At 46.5% G+C, this 10,416-nt stretch overlaps 1 pseudogene; it reads left to right on the top strand.

The window, feature by feature from the left end:
- The first annotated feature begins 6,607 nt into the window (after positions 1-6,607).
- Positions 6,608-9,123, top strand: LOC147964628 (uncharacterized; annotated as a pseudogene).
- Positions 9,124-10,416: the final 1,293 nt, after the last annotated feature.

Below are 10,416 nucleotides of genomic sequence, written 5' to 3'. Positions count from 1 at the left end.
ACCTAGTTCAATCTCGTTACCAGCAAGTCTCTTTACTCGTTCCGTAATACATCATCCCGCAACTAACTCATTAGTTGCAATGATTGCAAGGCTTAAGTGATGTGCATTACTGAGAGGGCCCAGAGATACCTCTCCGACAATCGGAGTGACAAATCCTAATCTCGAAATACGCCAACCCAACATGTACCTTTGGAGACACCTGTAGAGCTCCTTTATAATCACCCAATACGGGAGTTGCATAATCTCATAGTCATAGGAACATGTATAAGTCATGAAGAAAGCAATAGCAACATACTAAACGATCGGGTGCTAAGCTAATGGAATGGGTCATGTCAATCAGATCATTCAACTAATGATGTGATCCCGTTAATCAAATAACAACTCTTTGTCCATGGTTAGGAAAGATAACCATCTTTGATTAACGAGCTAGTCAAGTAGAGGCATACTAGTGACACTCTGTTTGTCTATGTATTCACACATGTATTATGTTTCCGGTTAATACAATTCTAGCATGAATAATAAACATTTATCATGAAATAAGGAAATAAATAATAACTTTATTATTGCCTCTAGGGCATATTTCCTTCAATTACCTCATCAAGTTTTACATTCCTCCCAATCACTTCTTTCGAGAGAAACTTCTTCTCTAGAAAGGATCCACTCTTAGCAACGAATATCTTGCCTTCAGATCTGTGATAGAAGGTGTACCCAATAGTTTCCTTTGGATATTCTATGAAGAAACATTTCTCCTATTTGGGTTCGAGCTTATCAGGTTGAAACTTTTTCACATAAGCATCATAGCCCCAAACTTTAAGAAATGACAGCTTAGGTTTCTTGCTAAACCATAGTTCGTATGGTGTCATCTCAACGGATTTAGATGGTGCCCTATTTAACATGAATGCAGTTGTCTCTAATGCATAACCCCAAAACGATAGTGATAAATCGGTAAGAGACATCATAGATTGCACCATATCTAATAAAGTACGGTTATGATGTTCAGACACACCATTACGATGTGGTGTTCCAGGTGGGGTGAGTTGTGAAACTATTCCGCATTGTTTCAAATGAAGACCAAACTCGTAACTCAAATATTCTCCTCCACGTTCATATCGCAGAAACTTTATTTTCTTATTATGATGATTTTCCACTTTACTCTGAAATTCTTTGAACTTATGAAATGTTTCAGACTTATGTTTCATCAAGTCGATATACCCATATCTGCTCAAATCATCTATGAAGATCAGAAAATAACGATACCCGCCGCGAGCCTCAACACTCATCGATTGCATACATTAGTATGTATTATTTCCAATAAGTCAGTTGCTTGCTCCATTGTTCCGGAGAACAGAGTTTTAGTCATCTTGCCCACGAGGCATGGTTCGTAAGCATCAAATGATTCATAATCAAGTGATTCCAAAAGTCCATTAGCATGGAGTTTCTTCATGCGCTTTACACCAATATGACCTAAACGGCAGTGCCACATATAAGTTGCACTATCATTATTAACTTTGCATCTTTTGGCTTCAATATTATGAATATGTGTATTACTATGATCGAGTTTCAATAAACCATTCACCTTGGGTGTATGACCTCAGAAGGTTTTATTCATGTAAACAGAATAACAATTATCCTTGACTTAAATGAATAACCGTATTGCAATAAACATGATCCAATCATATTATGCTCTACGCAAACACCAAATAACATTTATTTTAGGTTCAACACTAATCCCGAAGGTAAAGGGGGTGCGCGATGGTGATCTTATCAACCTTGGAATCACTTCCAACTCATATCACCACCTCGCCCTTAACTAGTCTCTGTTTATTTTGCAACTCCCGTTTCGAGTTACTACTCTTAGTAACTGAACCAGTATCAAATACTGAGGTGTTGTTATAAACACTAGTAAAGTACACATAAATAACATGTATATCAAATATATACTTTTGTTCACTTTGCCATCCTTCTTATCCGCCATGTATCTAGGGCAGTTCCACTTCCAATGACCATTTCCTTTGCAGTAGAAGCACACAGTTCCAGGCTTGGGTCTAGCTTTGAGCTTCTTCATGGGAGCAGCAGCTTGCTTGCTATTCCTTCTTTGAAGTTTCTCTTTCTTTCCCTTTGCCCTATTTCTTGAAACTAGTGGTCTTGTTAACCATCAACACATGATGCTATTTCTTGATTTCTACCTTCGCCGATTTCAGCATCACGAAGAGCTTGGGAATTACTTTCGTTATCCCTTGCATATTATAGTTCATCACTAAGTTCTAGTAACTTGGTGATAGTGACTAGAGAACTTTGTCAATTACTATCTTATCTGGAAGATTAACTTCCACTTGATTCAAGCAATTGTAGTACCCAGACAATCTGAGCACATGCTCACTAGTTGAGCTATTCTCCTCCATCTTGTAGGCAAAGTACTGTCAGAGGTCTTCTACCTCTCGACACGGGCTTGAGTATGAAATACGAATTTCAACTCTTAGAACATCTTATATTCTCTGTGGCATTCAAAACGTTTTTGAAGTCCTGGTTCTAAGCCGTAAATCATGGTGCACTAAACTATAAAGTAGTCATCATACCGAGCTTTACCAAACGTTCATAACGTCTGTATCTGCTCCTGCAATAGGTCCGTCACCTAGCGGTGCATCAAGGACATAATTCTTCTGTGCAGCAATGAGGATAATACTCAGATCACAGACCTAGTCCGCATCCTTGCTACTATCATCTTTCAACATAGTTTTTCTCTAGGAACATATCAAAAATAAACGGGGAGCTACATCGTGAGCTATTGATCTACAACATAGTTATGCAAATACTATCAGGACAAAGTTGATGATAAATTAAAGTTCAATTAATCATATTACTTAAGAACTCCCACTTAGATAGACATCCCTCTAGTCATCTGGATGATCATGTGATCCAAATCAACTAAACCACGTCTGATCATCACGTGAGATGGAGTAGTTTTCAATGGTGAGCATCACTATGTTGATCATATCTACTATATGATTCACGCTCGAACTTTCGGCCTCCAGTGTTCCGAGGCCATATCTGCATATGCTAGGCTCGTCAAGTTTAACCCGAGTATTCCACGTGTGCAAAACTGGCTTGCACCCATTGTATGTGAACATAGAGCTTATCACACCCGATCATCACGTGGTGTCTCGGCACGACGAACTGTCACAACGGTGCATACTCAGGGAGAACACTTATACCTTGAAATTTAGTGAGAGATCATCTTATAATGCTACCGCTGAACTAAGCAAAATAACATACATAAAGGATAAACATCACACGCAATCAAAATATGTGACACGATATGGCCATCATCATCTTGTGCCTTTGATCTCCATCTCCAAAACACCGTCACGATCTCTATCGTCACCAGCATGACACAATGATCTCCATCATCTTGATCTCTATCAACGTGTCGTCACATGGTCGTCTCACCAACTATTGCTATCGCATAGCGTTAAAGTAAACCAATTATATGGCGCTTGCATCTTATGCAATAAAGAGACAACCATAAGGCTCCTGCCAGTTGCTGATAACTTTAACGAAACATGATCATCTCATACAACAATTTATATCTCATCACGTCTTGACCATATCACATCACAACATGCCCTGCAAAAACAACTTAGACGTCCTCTACTTTGTTGTTGCAAGTTTTATGTGGCTTCTACGGGCAGAGCAAGAAGGCTCTTACCTACGCATAAAAAAACCATAACGCGGTATAGTGATTGCTTTTTGATCTTCAGAAAGAACCCTGTTCATTGAATCCGATTCAACTAAAGTTGGAGAAACAGACACCCACTAGCCACCTGTGTGCGAAGCACGTCGGTAGAACCAGTCTCGCGTAAGCGTATGCGTAATGTCGGTCTAAGCCGCTTCATCCAACAATACCGCCAAATGAAGAATCAACTAGTGATGTCAAGCAATATGTATATACCCACACCCACAACTCCTTTGTGTTCTACTCATGCATATAACATCTACGCATAGACCTAGCTCGGAGCCACTGTTGGGGAACGCAGTAATTTCAAAAAAATTCTTACACACATGCAAGATCATGGTGATGCATAGCAACAAGAGGGGAGAGTATTGTGTACGTACCCTCGTAGACCGTAAGCAGAAGCATTATGACAACACGGTTGATGTAGTCGTACGTCTTCACGATCCGACCGATTCTAGTACCGAAAGTATGGAACCTCCATGATCTGCCCACGTTCGGCTCGGTGACGTCCCACGAACTCATGATCCAATAGAGTGTCAAGTGAGAGCTTCGTCAGCACGACGGCGTGATGACGGTAATGATGATGCGACCGGAACAGGGCTTCGCCTAAGCACCGCTACGATATGACCAATGTGGATTATGGTGGAGGGGGGCACCGCACACGGCTAAGAGATCAATGCTCAACTTGTGTGTCTATGGGGTGCTACCTGGCCACGTATATAAAGGATGGAGGGAGGAGGAGGCCAGCCCTCATAGGACGCGCCCAAAGTGTGGAGTCCTACTAGGACTCCCTAGTCCTAGTAGGATTCCATCTCCTACATGGAATAGGAAAAAGGGAAGGGGGAAGGAGAAGGAAGGAAGAGGGCGCCCCCTTTCCCTAGTCCAATTCAGGCCAGTCCATGGGGAAGGGGCGCGGTCACCCTTGAGGCCTTTCTCTCCTTTCCTGTATGGTCCATTAAGGCCCAATATGAATTCCTGTAACTCTCCGGTACTCCGAAAAATACCCGAATCACTCGGAACCTTTCCGATGTCCGAATATAGCCTTCCAATATATCGATCTTTATGTCTCGACCATTTCAAGACTCCTCGTCATGTCCCCGATCTCAACCGGGACTCCCAACAAACTTCGGTCATCAAATCACATAACTCATAATAAAATCGTCACAGAACGTTAAGCGTGTGGACCCTACGGGTTCGAGAACTATGTAGACATGACCGAGACACATCTCCGATCAATAACCAATAGCGGAACCTGAATGTTCATATTGGCTCCTACATATTCTACGAAGATCTTTATTGGTCAAACTGAGGGAGTCCTGGACTAAGGGGTCCTCGGGCGTCCGGCCTGTTATCCGTGGGCCGGACTGATGGGCTGTGAAGACATGAAGGACGAAGAATGTACTTGTGTCCGGGTTGGACTCTCCTTGGCATGGAAGGCAAGCTTGGCGACCGACTATGAAGATTCCTTCTTATGTAACCGACTCTATGTAACCCTAGATCCCCCCGGTGTCTATATAAACCGGAGGGGTTAGTCCGGAAAGGATATACTCATTACCATAGTCATATAGGCTAGGCTTCTAGGGTTTAGCCATTATGATCTCATGGTAGATAAACTCCTGTAACACTCAGATTCATCAAGATCAATCAAAGAGGACGTAGGGTATTACCTCCATAGAGAGGGCCCGAACCTGGGTAAACATCGTGTCCCCCGTCTCCTGTTACCATCGATCCTAGACGCATAGTTCGGGACCCCCTACCCGAGATCCGCCGGTTTTGACACCGGCATTAGTGCTTTCATTGAGAGTTCCACTGTGCCATCAATGAAAGTTTCGATGGCCCCTTCAATCATCTATAGCGACGCTGTCCAAGGAGAAACCTTCCTCCCCGGACAGATTTTCGTGTTCTGTGGCTTCATACGGCGGGCTAACTCGCTTGGCCATCTGGAGCAGATCGATAACTATGCCCCTGGCCACCAGGTCAGATTCGGATGCTTGAACTATGTCGCAGATATCCGTGGAGACTTGATCTTCAATGGATTTGAGACCGCAACGATTGCCCCCTCGCCCCGATGAACATGACTTAAATCTGTCATTGGATCACATCCAGGAGATGGTCCCTGTTGCTGCAACGGCCTTAGAACCGGAGCAGATCGTGCCATCTGGGGCCACCGAGTCCACGGTGTTGGAGCTGCACACTGATTCGGCACCCCGCAATATTTGCGGCAATGGAACTCCGGACTCGCCTCCGACTATAAGTCTCAGACCGGGTATGCCTGCGGACACCGAGCTGGATCGGTTATCGATTTTCAAATTTAGCGCCACAGACATCTTCCAGCACTCACCTTTGGGTGATGTTCTAAACTCTTTAAAGAACTTGTCCTAGGAGAAAGGCTCACAACCAAACTATGTTCGGTTCGAGCAAGAGGCTGATGATGGGAAATTTTGCTTCCCACCCGACGACGTAACCGATGTAACCGACTTCATAGCCACTGTCGATGACGTAACCGACGTGCTTGATTACGGCTCCGAAGACATCGACGGTATGGACGACGATGCCGACTAGGAGCAAGGCCAAGACCCGCCATTTATTGGACGTTGGACGACCACCTCTTCTTACGATGTGTACATGGTCGACACACCTAAAAAATCTAGAGACGATGACAAAGGAGATCCAGTTGCGAATAAACCTTCTGAGACACATTCCAAGCGTCGGCGCCCTAAACGCCGCTCTAAGCCTCATCGCTCAAAAGATGACGACACTGGCACCGGAGAAAATAGTACTCCGAGCGACGAAGAAAACAATGAAGACCCCATCAGGGCTGCATCCGGACAGGAGGAACAAGATAACGGGCAAGATAACCCCGATAAACAGGCCATGCCCAATGATCCAGATGATGATAGTTATCGTCTAGTCTCCGAGGATGATGAGAGCCTCGGCAATGAGGACTTCATCATGCCTGAGGCACCCCTCGATCAGGAGCGCTTCAAGCGCCAGCTAATAGCCACTACAAGAAGCATGAAGAAGCAGCAGCAACAGCTCCAAGCTGATCAAGACCTGCTCATCGACAGGTGGACTGATGTCCTGGCAGCCGAAGAATACGGCCTCGAGCGCCCAGCCAAGAGTTACCCAAAGCGCAGACTTCTACCTCAGTTTGATGAGGAAGCACCAGATCCCATACCTCCCTCACGCAACACGTCCCGACCACCATGCGGTCGGGATAGTGCGGCGGACCGACCACCCCGCGGTCGGGATAAAACGACAACTCAGGCTGAACAACAGCCCGCCCCACCGCCGCGCAAAAACAGGGACAGAACAGCTCGGTACCATACATACGACCTTCGGCAGGATCTGGACAGTAGAGCAGGACACACTAGATCAATCTACGGATCGCGAGGATGCTTCCTGACTCGGGATGACGGCTACCTATTCGGACGTGACAAACCTAGTCACACCCGGGCCGATAATTGCAGACGGACTTCATCGGAGGTGCGCCGTGACGCGGCCCAATATAGAGGCGCCGCACACCCTCTCTGCCTCACAGATGAGGTCAGGAATTCCCCGAGGTGTTCAAACCCATCATATTGAATCATACAACGGAACAACCGATCCCGCAGTTCGGATCGAGTACTTTATTCTCCACATCCACATGGCCCGTGGAGACGACCTCCACGCCATCAAACACCTCCCACTAAAACTCAAAGGGCCAGCTCAACACTGGCTAAACAGCCTGCCCGAGAATTCCATCGGCAGCTGGGAGGACTTGGAAGAGGCCTTCCTTGACAACTTCCAAGGTACATATGTCCGGCCACCTGATGCCGATGAATTAAGCCACATAGTTCAACAACCCGGAGAATCAGCCAGAAAATTCTGGACTAGGTTCCTAACCAAAAAGAACCAGATCGTTGACTGTCCAGATGCCGAAGCCCTAGTGGCCTTTAAACACAGCATCCATGTCGAATGGCTAGCACGCCACCTTGGCCACGAAACACCGAAGTCCATGGCAGCCCTTACGACACTCATGACCCGCTTTTGCGCGGGTGAGGACAGCTGGCTAGCTCGTAGTAAAAACACAGCCAACGAGACAGGCCCCTCCGAGGCCAAGAACAGCTCCGGTGCAACAGACACACACGCCGAAGCAATGGCGACAACACCGATGAAACCATCGTTAATGCCGGATTCAACGGCTCCAAGTACAGCCAGCGAAAGAAGCCCTACAAAAGGAATAGTGAGGGACCATCTAGCCTGGGTCGCATACTCAATCGTCCGTGCCAGATACATGGTACCCCAGGTAAACAAGCCAATCACAACAACAGAGACTGTTGGGTTTTCAAACTGGTTGGCAAGTTAAATGCCGAAAACGAAGAAAAGGGATCACAAAGTGAGGACGAGGACGAAGAGCCCCGGCAGCTAAACACTGGGGGGCAGAAGAAATTTCCCCCTCAAGTCAAAACGGTGAACATGATATACACTACACACATCCCCAAAAGGGAGCAAAAGCAAGCACTTAGGGATGTCTACGCGGCAGAGCCAGTCGCCCCAAAATTCAATCCGTGGTCATTGTTCCCGATCACCTTCGATCATCGAGATCACCCAACTAGTATCCGTCATGGCAGTTCAGCCGCACTAGTCCTTGACCCAATTATCGACGGGTTTCACCTAACACGTGTCCTGATGGACGGTGGTAGCAGCCTCAACCTGCTTTATCTGGACACACTGCGGAAGATGGGCATTAACCCCTCACGAATCAAACCAACAAAGACTACCTTTAAAGGAGTCATACCAGGCGTAGAGGCCTGCTGTACAGGCTCAATCACGATGGAGGTGGTCTTCGGTTCTCCGGACAACTTCCGAAGCGAAGAGTTAATCTTCGATATTGTCCCCTTCCGCAACGGCTACCACGCACTGCTCGGACGAACCGCGTTTGCTAGATTCAATGAAGTGCCACACTATGCTTATCTCAAGCTCAAGATGCCCGGTCCACGGGGCGTCATAACGGTTAATGGCAATACTGAATGCTCCCTCCAAATAGAAGAGCACACCGCCGCCCTAGCAGCAGAGGTACAGAGCGGCCTTCTCAAGCAGCACCATACTATGGCTGTCGAGCCCCTGGACATCATTAAGAGGTTCCGGACTACACTACAACAGGACAGCCCGGCTCGTCAAGAGCTCGATTAGCAATTTGGCCTCCGTCCCAGTCCCAATGAAGTAGTGGCATTCATACCACGCGTACATTATTACGCACTCAAAATTCCATGGACATCAACGGAGGCACAAGCTAGCCCGGGATCTATAGTTTGTCTAGACCGATCCTGGACACACATATAACTTTACTATTTCCTTTTTCCCTTTTTCGCAGGTTTCTCTTATGCGAGCCTCTTTCGACGGCCTGATTTATGGTCCTATCAAAGGACAAATACACCAGATCGACATGGAGCACAGGCGTACAGGGGCAGCCCTAGAGGCCAATCCAACGATTACTCTAACCGTTCTCGGGACCCACGCGCAGCTCGCCTCCGGTTGCGGCATGTCAAATAGCCGTTTTCTTATTGCATTATGTTGTACCATTGTGCTTGGACGCATTAACCCAACTATAATGGAAACAATTCATGATCCAAGTTCAATGGCCCCAGATCCTATCTCTATTCTCCCTCTGTTTTCCTTTATATTACTTATTTCCTAGCAACCATACACTCTGGTACGCTTCACATTTGCCAGGGCCTCCCCATCACCCCACGATACGGCAACAAAGTCCGAAAACTCCTTAAAGATCAGTTCGGCACCCTGAATTTAGCATTATATGCATTGGCTCCGAATCATGTCTTTGGTCAATAGTTGGATTGCGCGGCTCTTGTGCTTGCTACCCTACGTTCTGCTAAATCGGCTAGGTAGTAAAGGGTGAACTACTGTGATTGTGCCCTGTCCTTGACCAGATGAGCGCCTTAGTAGAGAAAGCCGAAAACTGACTATCATGATATGGCGAGAGCCCGTCAGCTGTTCGAGGGTTACAAATCGTTGGAGATTTTTTCCTCATTATGCGAAAGATCGGCACTTCCCGATCAGATGCTGACAGCACTCTGGTTTGAACCAGGGGCTGCGCCCATGCTTTATTATAAAACTCCTATGGCTAAGTGAGGGTGTTCAAGTCGTATAGTCTGATTGCCTTGTTCGTTGTGCTAAACAACTCCTTTGAGGACCATATAATTGGATCAAGATTGTTTATATTCCATCCCGAACACCTTCGTACTACCTACGTGAGGGCAGAAGCCGACGATTAGCCAACCCTCGGATTACATACAACACGACCGCACAGGAGGAAACAATTAAAGCATAACAAAATTACATTGCCAAAACAAGCTTTGTTTTTCATAATACAAGGCAAGGGCAGCATGAATACATTTATTCAAATACAACGTCCTGCGAACATTGTGCTGTCGCAAGGCGAGACCCCTCCAGGACATCCGCAAAATACCGTTCGGGTGTGCGGTGCTCCTTGCCCTCCGGTGGCCCTCTGGTCACCTCGACAGCGTCCATCTTCGCCCACCACATCTTGCAACGGGCGAAGGCCATGCGCGCACCTTCAATGCAGGCCGAGCGCTTGACGACGTCCTGCCGAGGACAAGCGTTCACCATCCGCCTCACGAGTCTAAAGTAGCTGCCTGGCATAGCTTCGGCTGGCCATAGCC

Source organism: Triticum urartu, chromosome 6A (assembly GCF_056163025.1).
Source record: "Triticum urartu cultivar PI428250 chromosome 6A, HENAU_Tu73, whole genome shotgun sequence".
NCBI lineage: Eukaryota > Viridiplantae > Streptophyta > Magnoliopsida > Poales > Poaceae > Triticum > Triticum urartu.
The sequence above is the reverse complement of the archived record's forward strand: the minus strand, read 5'-3'. Positions and strand labels throughout refer to the sequence as shown.